This window comes from Bos indicus x Bos taurus, chromosome 7 (assembly GCF_003369695.1).
Source record: "Bos indicus x Bos taurus breed Angus x Brahman F1 hybrid chromosome 7, Bos_hybrid_MaternalHap_v2.0, whole genome shotgun sequence".
Lineage (NCBI taxonomy): Eukaryota > Metazoa > Chordata > Mammalia > Artiodactyla > Bovidae > Bos > Bos indicus x Bos taurus.
In genome coordinates, this window is record NC_040082.1 from 33,641,058 (window position 1) to 33,662,496 (window position 21,439).

At 37.9% G+C, this 21,439-nt stretch overlaps 1 pseudogene; it reads left to right on the forward strand.

Moving 5' to 3' along the window:
* The first annotated feature begins 16,478 nt into the window (after positions 1-16,478).
* LOC113896238 lies at positions 16,479-19,606 on the forward strand (annotated as a pseudogene).
* The last annotated feature ends 1,833 nt before the right edge of the window (positions 19,607-21,439 follow it).

Consider the following 21,439-nt stretch of genomic DNA (forward strand, 5'->3'; position numbering starts at 1 on the left):
TAAAGCTCTGCTACACACACACACACACACACACACACACACACACAAAGAAAAGCAGCTCAATTCAAAGAACTACCAGTAATTTGCAATAATTTACTGCTTGTTTCTGCTCCAGTTATCAAATACCTTGCTCCTGGTTGCTAGCTGTACCCTTTTATCAGACTAGTTCAATAAATGATTTCTAAATGCACACCTATCTTTTATACTCAAACATTGGAACCTTTACTTCAAACATCAGACAATCATCTTTAAAGGCTTACAATACATTATGTACTACACAGGGATAAATTATTAAACTTATTCTTACACTCTGGATAGCAAAAAACTGATACCCAAATATAAGTGTACATGCTGAGACAACATAAGTAAAATAAATATGCTGAACATATGTCCAAAATTTAAATATGTCCATTTAAATTATTATGAAAAATAACAATTACAAAGTGAGGGTTAGATTAAAAAAAAAAAAAGATATGTTCTGGTCAAATAGGTTTAGTATATGCTGTTTACCATTTTTCTGCTTGAGAGATTCACAGTACACATTTGCATGTTAAATGTTCTGAGAATTACAAAAAAAACAAAAACAAAAACAAAAAAACCTAGTTTTCTTTATCACATATTAGCAAAACTGATTTGGATATGTATTTTATCTCTACATGTGTCTATTTTTTAGATAGCCATATTTATATACATGGAACATCATTTTGTGTTATGCTACTTTGGAAAAGGTTATTCTAGAAAAATTATCTGAATAAACAAAATCAGAAGCAGTTTACATCAATGTTATCATTTTTTATTACTATAATTATTACTATTATCATCCTTTAGATCTGGGACTTTTACTTAAGTTGAAGGAGAAAGCAGAATTGCGGAATCACTTTTTAAAAATCTCTCTCTTTAGGCCCATCCAATAAGTGTTGAGTCATATCTGAATGAGAAAAGCCCAGGGAGATAAATCCTTTGGAAAAGCTCTACAGATGATTTGAATACTGATATAGTAACACTTCCTCCTCCAGTTTTGTCCTTCCCCTCAACCATTGATCTATGTAATTGTTCCAGTGTTCCGCTTCACTTTGGCTTCCCTGGTGGCTCAGACAGTAAAGTGTCTGCATGCAATTCAGGAGACCTGGGTTTGATCCCTGGGTTGGGAAGATCCCCTGGAGAAGAAAATAGCAACCCACTCCAGTACTCTTGCCTGGAAAATTCCATGGATGGAGGAGCCTGGTAGGCTACAGTCCATGGGGTTGCAAAGAGTCGGACACGACTAAGCACCTTCACTTCACTTTGCTTCACTTCACTTCATTTTGTAAAAGAACATATTAATTTTTCAAAACTAAATCTTACAAACATAAACTTTGAAATTATTCTTTAGCTTGAATTGTTCAGCACAAGAATTGTTCTTATTTCCAATTTTAGTATCATCATCTGAACTGTACAATTTTAGATAGCTATATTTATATATAAGTATTAATATATATGTTATCTAAGTTTACAGAAACATTGGTGCATTTGTTTTCAAGAGTTCTCAATGTTTCTTGAACCTCAAATATCTACTACACAGAATTTTCCCCTTCAAAAATATAAGCAGTCATTTCCCATAAAGAACACAAATCCCACCAAGGGAGTGCATCAAATAGTTCACTTCTGGGAAGACATTTCCCTTATATCTATACTGGGCCCATAGATTGTGCTGCAAACTTTCTTATAGCTAATTAAAAATTATTCAGACCTGTAGTATCCTGGTGGGCTACTATCCAGAAGGTCTGAAAACAGACTCTTAGATTTAATGACTAAGCAGTTAGCCTTAGCGACTAAACAGCAAACCACAACAAAAGTATTTCAGCTAGGTATTACAGCTTAACAAGACCCATGTGAATGTTTCCACTGGGAAAATATAAATAATCACCACATTTACACAATTATAGTTCTATTACTTACAGTAATATTCAAATATGCTGAAGCAGTAGATAGAATTCAGGTAGAATTAGATTTACCAGTGAGGTATTTTTCACATTATTGAGTGGTATGATTCACTTACAGCTAAATGGCTCTGGCATTGATCATCTTGGATTGATTGTCTGTTTTGACCACATTGGCCAAGCTGCTTGTCAGACATTTAACTTCAAGCTCCAGTTGGCTTCTACTATAAATACGTGCATGCGAGGTTCATTCATCTGGCTTTAGCAACAATCCCACTTAATTTGCAAAGGATGTGTCCACTTTGTAAATTGATGCTCATTCATTTTTTTTGACTTCAAATTGGCAAAATATTTCTAGCACCATTACATGGAATCCAAACTTACAAGGCTGATCAAATTTCAGATGCAGATCACAATAAACCATAACCTTCCATTTATCCCTGAAAAATTCACTGAGGACAGAGTTCTTTTCTTGTACTCTGCCCAGTAGGCAGAAGAACAGAGGGGAAGACATTTCATAAGTGTTATGAAGACATGGCTACTCCCCGCAGAAGATTTAGTCTAGTGAATCCTCCCTTTACATTCAATTTGTGTGGCATTCAGTTCTGTCTATGAATTATAAATCAACATTATTTTATAGCCATTTTACTTTAAAAAGCCAACTATCACTAAATTTATAAGCAAAGGAAGCACAAAGATTCTGGTAAATTAGACTGTGAGTAAACATGAAAACATTTTTATGAAAGAGAAGAATTGGTACAATGCTGAAATACAACTATTTCTTTGTGGCTGGGGTGTGCATATGTAAAGAAGCCATATGCCTACGTTTTATACAGATTCATAAAACATCATCTTGTTTATAATTCCATTACTGACTTATACAACTAATGCTTGGAAGTATATCTCTGCTAGTACATCATACAATTAAAATAGTATCTATTGACTAGAAATATTTTGACACAGTAAATATGTTTTCAACTCATTAGAAGGTTAAAAAAAAATTAAGAAGTCTACCATAACACCTATGGACCTAGATTTGAATATTAACTTTCAATCTCTACCCAGGAAACCTTGATGTGAGCACCAGTGTTTAAAAACTGCCATGTGAGCAGATAGTTCTCTAAAGCAAACTGACCTTTCAGGAAATCCAAATTGGGTTTGTTTCTATTTCCACTGAGCATTTTTCTTTCCAGAGAGAAGAGTCATATCTGCGAGTAGATTGCTGAGAAGATCTGCATGCAGTCAGCATCACGTATCTCCAGTCAGTAGCTTGCTTGGGGCAGAGGTGAATTATCTGGTTTATGGGGGCTCAGATAGAGGTCACTGCTTGGATTGCAGTTCTGACTTGTCTGAGGCTTGTTTTGTGTAAATGTGGAAGTAGCAGCTTCTGAATTCCTGTAGTGAAGCAAACCTTATCTTCTGTTTGAAGCTGGATTTACTCCGAGTTTCCATGATGAGATCTTATAAACAGAACTCTCCTCTTAGCAGATATAAATATGAAGAGATGTATCTTTTGACCTTCTCTGTGGAATCCTTATAGGTTCCAAAATGTGACTATTAACATGTCAAAGAATATTTGGGGTAGAGAGTGCACATGCTCATTTTTAAAATGTATAAACTGAGGTTCAAATCAGTTATTTTTCGTGGAAAAAAAATAAAGCACTCAACAGCAGACAGATTTTCTAAATAATTCAGAATTTCATTATTTGAGAAGAGGATTTACTCTTCTATATTTCTAAAACAACTAGGAAATGATTTTAGCAATGTTATTAAGGCAATAGCGAAATTGGGACTAAGGAAACATTGTTGTATCATTTTCTTGAGAATAAAATGTTGTGCCAACTTTATTGTTCATGGGCAGTGATGGGGCGGGGGGAACAAAACACTTTAGTGTCCTTGCCAATTTCAAAATGCCTAGCCTTAGTAAAGAACTAGCCATGTTTCAAATACCCCTGGAAAGGTCATCATCTTGAGGCAGGATAAGCACATATAACTGATTGTTTTTATGTCACTAAAGAGCATGTTTCAGAACATAATCCTCCAGGTTTCAAAGTTGGAAATTCATGAAGGTAGAGTATATTGCCAAAAATGCTCTTTCGAACAGGAGGTGCTTAATGAAACCATCGTGTTTCTCAGATACTGCTGCTGCTGCTGCTGCTAAGTCACTTCAGTCGTGTCCGACTCTGCGACCCCATAGACGGTAGCCCAACAGGCTCTGCTGTCCCTGGGATTCTCCAGGCAAGATCACTGGAGTGGGTTGCCATTTCCTTCTCCAGTGCATGAAAGTGAAAAATGAAAGTGAAGTCACTCAGTCGTGTCCAACTCTTAGCGACCCCATGGACTGCAGCCTACCAGGCTCCTCTGTCCATGGGATTTTCCAGGCAAGAGTACTGGAGTGGGGTGCCATCACCTTCTCCATCTCAGATACTAAGAGGGTTAAAAAAAAAATTTTTTTTTTCATTAAGTTCAGTTCAATTCAGTTCAGTCGCTCAGTCATGTCCTCTTTGTGACCCCATGAATCTCAGCACGCCAGGCCTCCCTGTCCATCACCATCTCCCGGAGTTCACTCAAACTCACGCCCATCGAGTCAGTGATGCCATCCAGCCATCTCATCCTCTGTCGTCCCCTTTTCCTCCTGCCCCCAATCCCTCCCAGCATCAGAGTCTTTACCTATAAGTAATTCCAAATATAGCAAATAGATAATTTACTGGCCTCAGGAGGGAGGCAGGGAAACTTAATTGTTTTATGTCTTAAATGGGGACACTGAGTCACTGATTATTTAACTTTCTCTTTAGAACCACCATTGTTACCCTGTTGCTATTAAGTGGATTTCCCTGGTGGCTCAGACGGTAAAGCATCTGCCTCCAATGTGGGAGACCTGGGTTCGATGCCCAGGTTGGGAAGATCCCCTGGTGAAGGAAATAGCAACCCACTCCAGTACTCTTGGGAGAAGGCAATGGCACCCCACACCCCACTCCAGTACTCTTGCCTGGAAAATCCCATGGACGGAGGAGCCTGGTAGGCTACAGTCCATGGGGTCACAAAGAGTTGGACAGGACTGATCAACTTCACTTTCACTTTCATTATGTGAGCTGTTTGCAATAATGGAAAATCCATTTATTACTGGAGAAGGTATTCAAAGACAATACAATTATAGTCAAACTGGTGTTGGCTTACAGAACATGATTTCAAAATGTCCTTTGTTGAGATTCTCTTTCTATATAACTACTATGAAAATGATGGTAATAGACATAATAAGCTAATCATCATCAGATTTTTAGTGAGCAAGTGTGAACTCTTGGTAGATTTTAAGTAAGGAAAACTGGATTATATCACACAAATCTGAACATCAGGATATTTTAGCCATTAACCACATGTAAATATATGTTTTTAAGTTAGGGTGATTTTATCTGGATAACAAGGAGCTTTCACATAAACTTACTTTAGCTCTAGGTAAAGAATTTAGAATGTCCTTTCCTCTTTGGCCCTCTTAAAACATAGTTATCTTTTTCCTACATTACCTCTCATTCGGAGAGGACAAAAAGTAAACATTGCTGGGAAGAATTCAAAGGTATGAGCTCTAAACTCCAGCTTTCTTGAAGGGCACTGAGGATAGCAGATAGGTTGACCCACTTATTTATTAATTTTTTCATCAAATGATTATAGGCTGTCTGCCGTGTTCCAGGGGTTATTCTGAATGTTAACGGTATTCTAGTGAATAAGACAGACAGATTCCCTCCTCTAGTGGTACTTATATTCTTAAGGAGAAACAGCAACTAGGCAATCAAACTCATAATTTTAGGCAGTACAAAAAGATAAAATAAGGTAGAGGATAGAGAATTAGACGAGTATGGTAAAGAAGTTGATATTTCAGATGTAGCTTATACTGGTTCAAGAAAGTTTATTGTGAAACATTCAGGATTTTTGCAAGTAGGTTTTTAAGTCATCTGTAGCTTGAAATCAAGGGAATTGGCAATGGCTGTAATCGGAACTCCCACCCCTTCTCCGAGAGTCAATTTACCAGCATACCTTTGGAAATGATAGGCAAAGAAAGTGCTTTTCTAGAGAGGACTTTTGAACAGAGACTTGAATGTATTGAAGAAGTAAGTTATGAAAAGATGATAGGGAAGAACATTCCAGGTAGGCTGGAACTCTTAAGTACAGAAGCCCTGAGATAGAAATAAATAGCTTAAAATACGGACATAGTGTGAAAAGCAAGGTAAAATGTATCCAGAGATCTAGGAGAAGTTATATAATGTAGGCCATGATAAGGAATCTATCTTTTAACTACAATAGAGATCTACAAGAGTAGGTTTTGAGTAAGGAAGGAATATAATTTGTTTTCATTATTGTAAGGATCATTCTAGCTGTTCCATGGGGATAAAAAGATGTTTGAGTTGAGACTGAAAATAGGAAGCTGAGTTTGGGTGTTATTGTGATTCTGCCTTGCAAGAGATGATGGTGGGCTCAACTAGCATCACTGTGGATGTGGTCAGAAGTAGTAATACTTAGCATATATTTTAAAGTAGAATCTGTAGAGCATAACGACAGTGTGAGGGTGAGAGAAATCAAAGATAATCTTTATTTTTGCCCAAAGCAAAAAGGCAAGTACTGATATCATTTTCTAAAATGAAAACGTTGGCAGACAGGTTTGATAAGTTGGGGTCTAAGAATTAACATTCTATTTTGTATACAAAATGTCATATTAGGTTTAAAATAATATGAGTCTACGTATACCCCTCTAATAGAATTGTCCTATTGTTTATCATGATAGTGATCTGATGAATTGATTCAATTTATGGGAAAGCTTCCTGTCAATTGTATGGTTCTGTCTGTGATCAACTTTTACCCTGAAGCAAACATTGAAAATATTTGAAAATATTGAATTCTATAGTACTGGACGGAGAAGGCAATGGCACCCCACTCCAGTACTCTTGGCTGGAAAATCCCATGGATGGAGGAGCCTGGTAGGCTGCAGTCCATGGGGTCTCGAAGAGTCGGACACGACTGAGCGACTTCACTTTCACTTTTCACTTTCATGCACTGGAGAAGGAAATGGCAACCCACTCCAGTGTTCTTGTCTGGAGAATCCCAGGGATGGGGGAGCCTGGTGGGCTGCCATCTATGGGGTCGCACAGAGTCAGACAGGACTGAAGCGACTTAGGAGCAGCAGCAGCATAGTACTGGAAGTAATTTCTTCTTACAATTAACATACAATGGTCCAGTATCATTCCTTTTGATTTCCCAGTTTTAGAACTTTATAAATTATGTGGTATATTCTGTATCAAATATTAATTTGAAAGTTCCATTGAATTGTAGGAAAAGATCACAAAATCAATTTTTTAAATAATTAAGATATTTTAAGAGATTCATTTAGAAACTTATCTGATATAGATACATTTGTTTAAAATTACTGAATATTTAAAAATTAAAGTTTTATCTGTGTTCATAGGCAAAGATGAACTGTATGAAAAGTAACATAAAGACAGAAGTATTTAGGACCAGATTACAGATAAATTCTATAAATCTCAAAAAGGCGAGATTTTCATATAAAATGTGTAAACTTGTTTAAATAGATATACAGTTTCTGTTTCCAAATTTTATCCTTCATAAATATTGCATTCATCCAATATTATCATAAAAGATTAAATGCCTGAAAATGAAGTCAATAGTACTTACAACACTCAACTCTTATGAAGCTTAATTTCCATTTGTTATTATAGCCTTCATTATTCTCAATCATTAATTCTTTAAATGCATATCGCATGCTATGTAGTATTAAAATACATTTCAACTCAGTTTTAGAATAATGAATTAATTGTTCTAAAATCTGCATTCTATGTATAGAATATGTATTTAATTTTCCTGTATTGATAACTTACTTTGTCAGCAAACATATTTTGTCAGTATTTTATACTTATTTTTGTTTCTGATTAAGAAATTGAAATGTTCCTACTAATCATTTTCAAAAAAAGAAGTGAAAAGGAAATAACAGGTTGTCTTCTTTTGCTGGGTGGCAGATTTAAGAAAAGTGAATATAGATAGAAACGGGTTACCTTCACTAAATATGAATCACCTTGGGAACAGAAGGGTCTGCTTCCTTCCATGTGAAGTTTGTCTCTGTCACTGGTTATCTACAGCTAATACTGATAAATAAACAAACTTCTCGAAATGCAAAATCACATATTTCCTTAAAGAAGCACTCTGATTGAAGAAGGAAGGTTAAAGTATGTGATGAAAATTCACTGTACAATGATGCAAAAGGAAAACTTCAGACCTCTTCCCAAGATTAAAAAAAAAAAAATCAAATTCAAGTTCTAACAAGTAATTGAAAAAGATCCCAGTAAACAGAAGGCATCTTTCATTTTTATCTTCTTTGACTGTTATTGGCAGAACGCTGATATGTGTGACTTTTATTGATTTAATATACACATCTAACATCTAAACTGTCTTATATTTCACACCTCTTATATGAATATAATGTGGAAACTTAGTTTGAGCTACCAGGGGAATAAGAACACTGAAAAAGATCCTGTGTGGCCACCACAGCTGTTGTAGTGGGATGAAGTTATACCTGCCATTATAGGAGATATATCAGGTAAATTAATTTCTATGGAGTTGAAGCTCCCTTTCATGAACATTATCCTCAAAATTATGCTGGACTAGGGGTAGAAATTTACCTGTACTTATAATAACATGACTATAGGGCAAAAGATGATACCATGTTTAACCATGATTACAAGGCAATATTTGAAACAAAACATCTTACCATCAGTCACTCATTCTTTATCTGTAAAATAAGGATAAGAGTACACACCTTATAGAATTTTCATGAAGATTAAAAGAGAAATTACATATAGAGTTCTAAATGATAATTTGCTATTTCTTGAAATAATAGGTCAAATGATGATTTTTCTACTTTGAGTATCAAGAGACAGGTGTATATCATGGGAGGAAAGATTATTTTGTTTCAGTTGAAGGAAAATATACTATAAAGGTAAGTATATTTATTTATGTAATAGTTGAAAGTGAAAGTGGAAGCCGCTCACTTGTGTCCAACTGTTTGCGACCCCATGGATCACACAGTCCATGGAATTCTCCAGGCCAGAATACTCAAGTGGGTAACCTTTCCTTTTTCCAGGGGATCTTCCCAACCCAGGGATCGAATGTACCAGTTGCTGCTTTAAATGTTTTACAAATAACTCATAACAAACCTATGCATAAAGAAGTATTTTTTTTTTTTACATTGTATAGGACATAAAACTAAGGCACAGGGAATAACCTCTGTAAGAAGCAGAGCCAGCAGGCAAACCCAAGGTGGCTGGTGCCCAGAACACACTGAAACCACATACTCTGCTACTCTGTCTCTTTTAAGGGTTATAAAACTTCCACTTTAACCTGACACTTTGTCATTTGAGTATCATATGTCATGTATATATGTATGTGTGCCTTTCTATAAAAGTATTGCATCGTTCAAATTCTTTGAATAAGCCCACATTCAAAGCAAATGACTATAAAAGCATGATGATACTCTGTTTCCTTTTGAGGAGAAAACAGATATCATCAGTTATGTCATTGTTCATAATGAGGCATATTTTTCCCTACTGTTGCTAAGTCACTTCAGTGGTGTCCGACTCAGTGTGTCCTCATAGACGTCAGCCCACCAGGCTCTCTTGCCCCTGGGATTCTCCAGGCAAGAACACTGGAGTGGGTTGCCATTTCCTTCTCCAATGCATGAAAGTGAAAAAGTGAAAGTGAAGTCGCTCAGTCGTGTCCGACTCTTCGAGACCCCATGGACTGCAGCCTACCAGGCTCCTCCATCCATGGGATTTTCCAGGCAAGAGTACTGGAGTGGGGTGCCATGGCCTTCTCCGATATTTTTCCCTAAACAGAATTAAATTTGCATTTTAAAGACTCACTTTATCAAAAGTATATTTAAAATTAATCACCTCAAGCTAAACTTGGTTGGTAGTTTACTGTTCTAGGTGCTGTTTTGGTGATTATTTTTTAAATAACTTGTTTCATTTCAAATAAATAAATAGAACCAACTTTTTTTGGTGGTCAGTATTAAACTTCCTGAATAGATTTAGGTTGATCCAGTATCTGAATTATTTTATCTTACTCTGGTTTAACCTAGACTTTCTCTCTTTAATTTTATGGATTTAATGAGAATTTTAAAAAATTAAAAAAGAATATTTATGTCTTATTAAAAATCAGAAGAGGAAAAAATTTCAGCTTCTCTTTATCTTCCTATTTCCCTTCAGTCAGTCAGTTCAGTCGCTCAGTCATGTCCAACTCTTTGCAACCCCATGGACTGCAGCATACCAGGCCTCCCTGTCCATCACCAACTCTTGGAGCTTACTCAAACTCAAGTTTATTGAGTTGGTGATGCCATCCAACCATCTCATCCTCTGTCATCCTCTTCTCCTCCTGCCTTCTATCTTGCCCAGCATCAGGGACTTTACCAATGAGTCACTTCTTTGCATCAGGTGGCCAAAGTATTGGAGCTTCAGCTTCGGCATCAGTCCTTCCAGTGAATATTCAGGACTGATTTCCTTTAGGATGGACTGGTTGGATCTCCTTGTAGTCCAAGGGACTCTCAAGAGTCTCCTCCAACACCACAGTTCAAAAGCATCAATTCTTTGGCACTCAGCTTTCTTTTGAAAAAGGAAATGGCAACCCACTCCAGTATTCTTACGGAATATCCTGTAGACAGAGGAGCCTGGTGGGCTGTTGTCCATAGGGTCGTGCAGAGTCAGACACATCTGAAGCAATTTGGTATCAGCAGCAGCAGCAGCTTTCTTTATAGTCCAACTCTCACATCCATACATGACTACTGGAAAAACCATAGCTTTGATTAGATGAAACTTTGTTGGCAAAATAATGCCTCTGCTTTTTAATATGCTGTCTAGGTTGGTCATAACTTTTCTTCTAAGGAGCAAGCGTCTTTTAATTTCATGGCTGCAGTCAACATCTGCAGTGATTTTGGAGCTGCCCCCCCGCCCTCAAATAAAGTCTGTCACTATTTCCATTGTTTCCTCATCTATTTGCCATGAGGTGATGGGAGAAGATGCTATGATCTCAGTTTTCTGAATGCTGAGTTTTAAGCAAACTTTTTCACTCTCCTCTGTCACTTTCATCAAGAGGCTCTTTAGTTCTCCTTTGCTTTCTACCATAAGCATGGTGTCATCTGCATATCTGAGGTTACTGATATTTCTCCCTGTAATCTTGATTCCATCTTGTGCTTCAAGCAGCCCAGCGTTTCTCATGCTGTACTCTGCATTTAAGTTAAATAAGCAGGGTGACAATATATAGCCTCGGTATATTCCTTTCCCAATTTGGAACCAGTCTGTTGCTCCTTGTCCAGTTCTAACTGTTGCTTTCTGACCTACATACAAATTTCTCAGGAGGCAGGTCAGGTGGTCTTGTATTCCCATCTCTAAGAATTTTCTACAGTTTTTTGTGATCCACTGTTTAGTTCTGTTTACTTCCCTTCAGTTCAGTTCAGTTCAGTTGTTCAGTCGCGTCCGACTCTTTGCGACCCCATGAATCACAGCACGCCAGGCCTCCCTGTTCATCACCAACTCCTGGAGTTCACTCAGACTCATGTCCATCGAGTCAGTGATGCCATTCAGCCATCTCATCCTCTGTCGTCCCCTTCTCCTCCTGCCCCCAATCCCTCCCAGCATCAGAGTCTTTTCCAATGAGTCAACTCTTCGCATGAGGTGGCCAAAGTACTGGAGTTTCAGCTTTAGCATCATTCCTTCCAAAGAAATCACTTAAAAGATCTACTCCAATCATTTTACAAATTTAGAATTAAAATATTTGTAAGACAGAAGCAAAATATTAGCTGTCTGTTTTAAGTGCTTCCTTGGTACCAGATCCATAATCACATGTAAACCTTACACTGTTCTCTGTGCTTAGTATTATTATTGTTGTTATTCAGTCACTCAGTCATGTCTCACTCTTTGTGACCCCATGGACTGCAGGATGCCGGGCGTCCTAGTCCTTTACCATCTCCCAGAGTTTGCTCAAACTCAGTATTATTAGCCCTATTTTACTTTTAAGAAACCAGCACAACTAAGCCTCAGAAATACCTCTTAGCTTGCTCAAGTGCATACAATTCCAGAGAAAGGATATAGATATGCTTGTGTCTGTAAAACCTGACTGCTTGAAAAATCCAACCTACTGCCTGCCAAAGAGCTGGTTGACACCCACCTCCTACACTGTGCTTATGAAGAGAAGGCCTCTTGAGATGTAAGCAAGGCTTCCGCTCTTTTAACTCTTGTTCCCTCATGAGTAAAAAGCCAAGATAGACTTGTGGGTATCTCTAAAACATTCAGGCTAAGAGAGTGCTATAGTCTCTTTAAGTTTGCCAATTATGATGAAAAATAGAAAGAAAAAAATAAGGAAAAATTTCAATTGTCAATCTCTCTCAGTTGCTCAGTTGTGTCCAACTCTTTGTGACCCCATGGACTGCAGCATGCCATGCTTCCCTTTCCATCACCAACTCCTGGAGATTGCTCAAACTCATGTCCATCAAGTCCGTGATGCCATTTGTCAATAAGCTGACTCAATAAAAGATACACTCCTAAATCTAGTGCCTAATTTTATGTAAAACCTATTTTCTTAATTTTATATTGTTTAGAGGTTTTACACACATATATATATGTATTATTTTAATGGTTTTGAGGTTATATATAGCAGTTAATTATTGCTTAAAACTAGTTTTATAAAGTTATCCACAGGAAAGCATGCATTCATATGCTCTCAATTGCATCATTTGAACTAAAATTATTTTTTTCTTCTTATTAATATTAAAGTAGAAAAATGAAATGTCCCATTTGCCATATATTGTACTCAATATGGTTTGCAGAAAATAATTTTCCACACTCTGCCAAAGAAATCTACATCTGCACAAAGATCACAACCTTAGTCATAATTAACCTATGGAAAAGAAATTAAATAGACAAGTGATAGTGGTACTGAGGAGATTAAAAGAAACATCCTCTATTGTATTTCTCAGAGAATATTAGATTAAAATTCAAATTCTTTCTAGTGACAGATTGTTATAAGAATAAGAAATGGCACAAACAATCCATTTCAGGACAAAGATTTAACAAAAATAGGAAGGTTAATTATAATTGAATATTCCCTATGGATATCTCAGAAGATATGCCTCAGTCTATTTCTTATTGACAGGTGGTACTGTAAATTAAATGTGGTATTATGCATTCAAATTGGATTTCAACTACTCATCATCCATAGTGTAACATTAGAATTAGCCCTGACGATGACAGTCTAAAGATCATAATGAGAACAGGTGCCCTTTTCCATTCATATTGTGGTGGAGAAGGTCGGAGTTAGAGATTGGATTTATAATTTTGGTATAATCTTTGCTGCCTGAAAAATTAATTCTATGTATCAACTATCAAGAATAGTAATACTGTGCTGAATAGTCTCTGAATTAATGACAAAGACCACTTGTCTTCTACAAGTATTGTGCCAAATCAAAAAAAAAAGTGGCATTCAAAATCCTGTCATCAATCACTGTTTATATAAACATGAGGATGTTTTTGTGTTCTTCAGAGCCTCCTGAAGGAAAAAAAAAAAAAAAAAACAAACCAAAAACAGCAACATGGAGGCACTGTTAAACAAGATAATCCTTAAAAAAAAAAAAAAAAAGAGTGGAAAGAGAGGAGGAGAATGGAGAAGCAATGGATGAAGGGTTTGTGTCTCTGATAATAGTTATGAGTAACTTCAATCGTGTGGATCAGTGCTTCTCATTCAGAGATAATGTGCAGAAATCTGCTGTGGAATTCTATGAAGGTATTTATATACTTGGACATGCAAATGCTCAAATCATTCCCTGTGTAATTCTGATGCATTGCTTGCCTCATGATCCTAGGTATTATTTCTCAGAGCAGGAGTTGTGCATTACCTGCATTAGAAAAGGCACTGGGAGCAGTAAAAGGGGATGCTTGTTGAAAATTATGGTTCCTACTAATTCAGATTCTCTGGAAGTGAGGCCTGTGAGGTTTTATTTTTTAACACCATCTGCAGGTGAGCCTGATGATCCTCAATCATCTGTGGCATCTTGGCCACACACTCTGTGATGAGCTGCTCCCTGGCCTGATGCTTCTGCTCTTCGGCCAACTGCTATCCTTATGGAGTATAAGAATCTCTGGAGCGAGATTGGAGTATTAGTACTTGGCAACTCAGTCATTATGGCAATCTCAAAACGCAAGTAAGAGAGATTAAAGTAGGGATGTCACATGATGAGTTATTCTGGTTGTTTTGTTTGTGAAATTATTATATTATTCCATCTGTTAAAGAATATCTTTATATGACAGGACCATGGCATTTTCAAGCCACAGTCTCATCAGATATTTCATATGTTTCTGGTTAGTCATTAAGACTAACAACCAAGATTGATTTTGTTTAAAATTATTGCTAGTTACCATGTATGAAGATTGAAGAAAAACAGTTGGCACATAATGCTAGATATCTGAACACAAATATAGCACATAACAAGTGGTTTCAATAAAACAAATGTCCATTTTGTTTTAACTTGTCTCCAAACAATTGCCTAAAATTTAAACTGCAAGAAACAGTGATTATAATAGCATCTGGTAGATTTTCTATCTCAACAGAGTATTTTTTTAAATAACTGCATGTAATTATTCATGACATTTGGGATTATTGAACACAAATACAAGAAAGGGAATGAAATGTTAAGCCTTCCTGGGGATAAAAAATATTGTATATCTTTATTATAACTCCTAATTTAATTAATATATTCTTAATGCCATCTGGTGAGATTATCTTAAAAGTTAACAAAAGAGATCAATCTGACACTTAACAAATAAATCTGAAAGAGTATAATACTGGGACATTGATATTATGCAGTCAACATAACTAGAATAATGCAAAAAATAATAAAAGAAGGAAACCATCTTAGCTTTAGTGCACATTCACTATCATTTGGGGATGAAGAAGAGTAACTCTTATTACTCTCTCACTCATGACATTAGGTATAATAATAATCATGTGTGTGTGTGTTAGTCGCTCAGTTGTGTCTGATTCTTTGTGACCCCATGGACTGTGGCCCGCCAGGCTCCTCTGACCATGGAATTCTCCAGTCAAGAACACTGGAGTGGGTAGCTATTTCCTTCTTCAGGGGATCTTCCCAATCCAGAGATTGAACCCCATTCTCTTGCATTGCAGGCAGTTTCTTTACCTTCTGAGCCACTAGGAAAACCCCCAATAATAATCATAAGTTAAACAACTTATGCACTTCTGCAACTGGTAAAGAGATAGAGATCTTAAGTATTTGATTCCAGGTTTGTAGTGTTCCTGACTACACATTCCTACCTTCTACCATTTGGAACAGGTACACGTATCATTTTTATTTCAATATATGATTATTATATGCATTTAGAAAAGTACTGGGCATATAGCACTGTCTATATCTTATATACCACGTATAATGTCTTTAAGCATACAAACAACATGACTTAAAATTGGAAAATGCCTTCAGATTCCTTTTCTGTCATGGAGGCAAATCACTTGACATTTCAGAAATTTGGTGCTTTTATTTGAAATATAAGATATTATTTTACAAGTTTATTATTAGGATTAATAATAATATTAATTATTAATTAATAAATAATAATAAAAAAAGTTCCATGACAGAGGAGCCTTGCAGGATACAGTCCATCGAGTCACAAAGAGTCGGACATGACTGAGCGTGGACACAAAACTACCTTTGCTAAAGTCTCCAGCAAGTTCCTGATGACTATTAGGTGTCTGATGAGTTTTTTCTTTAAGTCTCAATTTGCTATAGAATTCCAGCCATGACCAGAGGGCAAAGAATATAGATTTTAAAATCTGTAGGTAACTCTGAATTTGTTTTCATAATGAGTACAACTTGGTATGGGAAATAAAAAAGCCTTTTTTCTTAGCTCTGTAATCTGACATCTGAGATCAGCGTAGGAATTTAACCCATTTGTTTAGCTAATTCAGTCTATTTCTTTGCGTTTGTTTCAAAGGCCAGCCTAGTCTTTAAAAACTATAAGGTGCACATATTTGAATATGTCAAAAGAACTGATGTATTCTAGGATTCTGAGCAATGAATCCTATCTGGAAAAGAAGTTAGGCTGTTTTTCTGTTCTTGTGCACCTGAAGCTGTGAAGTGTTAGGACATGCTAAAGTACCACACTTAGCAACCTCAATTATTTATATTTTATACCATTCTAAACACTATTAATTTTTTAAATATTATGGAAAGTTCCACAAAATATTATTCAAGAAAAGTGTTTTCCTCATTCGATTGATACTATATCATGAATATATATTTTTTCAACATAAAGGTAACGTGTGTGCATGCTAAATCTCTTTAGTCGTGTCTGACTCTTTGAGAGCCTATGTACTAGAGCTGCCAGGCTCCTCTGTCCAAGGGATTGTCCAGGCAAAATTACTCGAGTGGGTTGCTGTGCCCTCCTCCAAATGATCTTCCTGACACAAGGGTCAAACTCAAGTCTCTTTGCATCTACTACAATGGAGGTGTGTTCTTTACCACTAGCACCACAATATAACACCAGGCAAATGAATTCAGACAATATGGTATTCTATGATTAAGAACAAGATGTCAGCATACAAATTCATCATTTAGGAAGCTTTGTAAAGTAATCAATTCAGTTAAGAACAGAATAAATAAGATATAAACTTGTAAAACTGTGAAAGAAAATCAAGCCAGGTGAAAAGTATCTTTTAATTTTTTTCAAGAAAAATAAGGTTTTTGTTGAAATATTTCAAATTCATTGTTGTACATTGAATTGATTATATTCAAGAATTGTATTGACAGCCTGTAACTTTTTCTTCAACATTAACTTATTTTCCATGCCTTATAACATGCAAATGCATGTATCAATTTGCAGAGAAAGAGTAAATGTAAGTTATTTTTGCTGTTTATTCATATGTTAGATTAACTTTATCAACCCATATATTAAAATGTAATCATTTCATTGTCAGGAGCCTAAAGCTAATGTTAATTACAGTTTGAAACTTCGATTATTAATGCATCTTTACCTACTGAAGTGTGAAATAAGCAATAGTAGTTGAAATTCACCAATTAAATTAGCTTCTGAGACAAGAATTCATAAGTAGGCATTTGTTCATAATGAACAAATGCTGCAGAATTTCATGTTCTAAGCTACGCTCATGAAATATTAGACCCAAGGAGTGAGAACAATTGTTCCAAACAAAACAAAAAAACTGCAGTATATAAAATAAATACAATAGATGTGATAAGCATCCTATATTTTTTATCTTCATATTTCATATGTCACCAGAAAAAAGAATGCATAGGCTCAGTCCACAGAAGAATATAAAAGTTTTTTTATTTTATTTTAAATTAATAGGGAAAAGAGAGAGATCTATTTTGTTCACATAGTAATACCTTAGTCCATTCAGGATATTATAACAATACCATAGACTAGATGGCTTATTAACAATAGAAACATCTCGCTCACAGTTCTGGAGCCTGGGAAATCCAAGATGAAGGAGCCAGGAGATTCAATATCTAGTAAGCCTCTCCTTCAGAGGAGGCAATGGCACCCCACTCCAGTACTCTTGCCTGGAAAATCCCATGGACGGAGGAGCCTGGTAGGCTGCAGTCCATGGGGTCTCGAAGAGTCGGACACGACTGAGCGACTTCACTTTCACTTTCATGCATTGGAGAAGGAAATGGCAACCTTAGTGGTAGAGAATCCGCCTGCCAATGCACGAGAGGTGGATTCGATCCCTAGGTCTGGGATATGCCTGGAGAAGAAAATGGCAACCCACTCCACCACAATATTCTTGCCTGGGGAATCCCATGGAATGAGGAACTTTGAAGGCTACAGTCCATGGGGTCACAAAAGAGTCAGACATGACTTAGCAGCCTAAACAACAACAGAGACCCAGAGGACGCCACTGACCCTTCTACTATGGAAAAACATAGTGAGAATGGCCCTGTGAGCCAGGAAGGAGAGGCTTGTGGTGGTGGTTGTTTAGACTGCTAAGTCATGTTTGACTCTTGCAACCCCATGGACTGGAGACCACTAGGCTCTTCTCGCCGTGGGATTTCCCAAACAAGAATACTGGAGTGGGTTGCCATTTCCTTCTCTGGGTGATCTTCCTGACCCAGGAATCGACCAGAGTCTCCTACTTGGCGGGTGGATTCTTTACCACTGAGCAACCTGGGAAGTCTGGGTCTCTATTATAAGGTCACTGATTGGATGAGATGGTTGGATGGCATCACCGACTCAATGGACATAGGCTTGGGTGGACTCCGGGAGTTGGTGATGGACAGGGAGGCCTAGCAAACTGCAGTCCATGGGGTCGCGAAGAGTTGGACATGACTGAGCGACTGAACTGAACTGAACTGATCTCATTCATTAATCCCATTCCTGCACTTGCAGGAGTCACTGCCTCCTATAAGAGCCAGAGCCTGGGCAGGCAGTGCTGAGGCCTGTGGGGCCCAGGGACGGGTAGGGGAGGGGGAAGCTGGCAAGCCACCGCTGAGGCTGCTGCGGCTGCAGGCTCCCCTCCCCGCTGCGCGCGCGAGCGCCATGCAGGGTGGGGCTGGGGGCGGGCGAGGCCTAGCGGCATCAGGGCTGGCGTCACCTCTTCAAGGGGCTGGACAGTAACAGGGATGGTCGCCATGAGTTGCCCCTGTGCTCGGCTAGCTGGGTGGGGGAGACCCGGACTGCAGAGCCCAACAGGGCATCTCCCCTGAGGGTGACAATGACCCAGATGGTGACCTTGACCTGGAGGAGTTTATCCTCTACTTGCAGGAACAGGAACGGCGCCTTCTACTTCTGTTCCACAGTCTGGCCCGCGATCAGGATGGTCAGATCGACGTCTCTGAGATCCAGCAGAGTTTCTGAGCCCTGGGCATTTCCATCTAGATGGAGCAGGCAGAGAAAATCCTGCACAGCATAGACGCATGATAGTACCATGACCACTGACTGGCAGGAGTGGCGTGACCACGTCTTGTTGCATTTGCTGGAGAACATGGAAGACGTGCTGTATTTCTGGAAGCATTTCACGGTCCTGGGTATTGGCAAGTGCCTGACCATCCCGAATGAGTTTTCAGAGCTGGAGAAGCTGACTGGCATGTGGTGGAAGCAGCTGGTGGTGGGGGCGGTGGCGAGTGCCATGTTCAGGAGAGGTACAGCCCCTCTAGACTGACTCAAGGTCTTCATGAAGATCCACGCCTCCAAGACCAAATGGCTGAACATCCTGGGGGGCCTCCAGAGCGATCAAAGAGCGGGGCGTGTGTTCCCTGTGGCATGGTGACAGGATTAACGTGCTCAAGACTGCACCTGAGTCGTTCATGGCCTATGAGCAGATCAAGCGGACCATTCAGGGGCAACAGGAGACACTTCAGGTGCAGGAGCACTTTGTGGCTGGCTCTCTGGCTGGCGCCACATCCCAAACCATCATCTACCCCCATGGAGATGCTGAAGACTTGGCTGATCCTTCACTGGACGGGTCATTATAAGAGGCTGCTGGACTGTGTGCAGCAGATCCTGGAGCCAGAAGGGCCCGGCGCCTTCCACTATGGCTACCTGCCCAACATTCTGGGCATCATCCCTTACGCGGGCATCGACCTGGCCATCTACGAGAAGACCGGCCTTTGATCCCTGGATCAGGAAGATCCCTTGGAGAAGGAAATGGCAACCCACTCCAATATTCTTGCCTGGAGAATTCCACGGACAGAGGAGCCTGTCAGGCTACAGTCCATGGGGTCGCAAAGAGTTGGGACACTACTGAATGACTGACACACACACAATTCTTTTCATGAGGACTCTGTCTTCCTGATCTAATAACTTCCCAAAGCTTCCACTCCTATTACCTTCATATTAAGGATTAGGATTTAAAATACAAATTTTGGCCAGAAAGATTCAGCTTATAGTATACAATATACTCAGTATCATCTTATACTTTGGCAATAACTTATTGTCTCAATTTTTTTTAATTTAAATATATATTAATGTAAGAATTGCATCATTCATCTGACTCTTTATATGATTTTTCAGATAAAGCCTTGCTTCCTACTTGCTCAGTCAGTTCACTTGTTCAGTCTTGTCTGACTCTTTGCCACCCCACGGACTGCAGCATGCCAGGCTTCCCTGTCTGTCACCAACTCCCTGAGCTTTCTCAAACTCATGTCCATTCAGTCGGTGATGCCATCCAACCATCTCATCCTCTGTCATTCCCTTCTCTTCTTGCCTTCAATCTTTCCCAGCATCAGGGTCTTTTCCAATGAGTCCAGAATCAGGTGGCCAAAGTATTGGAGTTTCAGCTTCAGCATCAGTCCTTCCAATGAATATTCATTACTATTTTCTTTAGGATGGACTGGTTGGATCTCCTTGCAGTCCAAGGGACTGTCAAGAGTCTTCTCCAACACCACAGTTAAAAAGCATCAATTCTTCCACGCTCAGCTTTCTCATGGTCCATCTCTCACATCCATACATGACTACTGGTAAAACCATAGCTTTGACTAGATGGACCTGTGTTGGCAAAGTAATATGTCTGCTTTTTAATATGCTGTCTAGGTTGGTCATAGCTTTTCTTCCAAGCTAATTGGTTATTTATGCTTCTCTGGTGCCACATGCATAACAAATAGTTTAATTCTTATGAAGGATGATTCTAATATTTATTACAAGTTTATTACTATACATTATAGCACAATAACCCTTAGAGTGCTCTTTGTACATACGTATAGTTTGTATAATTATTTTGTAGGTAAGGAATCAGGACCACAGAAAGATTAAGTAACTGATCGAAGATGCCATGATTTGGAAGGACCACTCCAAACTCTATAAAATGTTTTCTAAGATTTTGTTCCTAATGAAATTTTAAACACAGAACATGATGGAGATTGATGGACTCCTATGTACAACTACCAAGATTTCACACTTTCATAATTTTCTAATGCTTTTTAATGAATGAGAGTATTACAAATGAAGTTAAAGTCCTCTTTGAACTACTCCATAATCGTATTACCCTAGGATTAACTTCTATGAATAATTTGTTGTTTATAATCCTGATGCCATAATTTTATAATTTATCAAGGAATGCTTATATATTTTTCTGTTCTAAAACTTGATGTAAATATTATCATGCTCTACTACAGTAGCATTGGAAAACTTTCTTTGTCATTTCATTTTTTTCTGTATTTAGATATATTTAATACATATTTTTAGCTTATTTTCTCTGCATTCTCAGTTAATATATCATGGACTATAGTTGAGCAGCTCTTACTAGAAAGCTTCTATGTATGTACTTATGCATATTTTTTACTTGATTTCTGAAGTTATATTTTATCAGAGATTCTTGTCCCTCAGTTCTGGAAAATTCTCTGCTCTAAGATTTATGTCTATGTATGTATGCATTTTATCTACACATATCTATTCCGATTACTTTGAGTTTCTTTGAAATACCTTATGGTTCATAGTTTGGACTTTTAT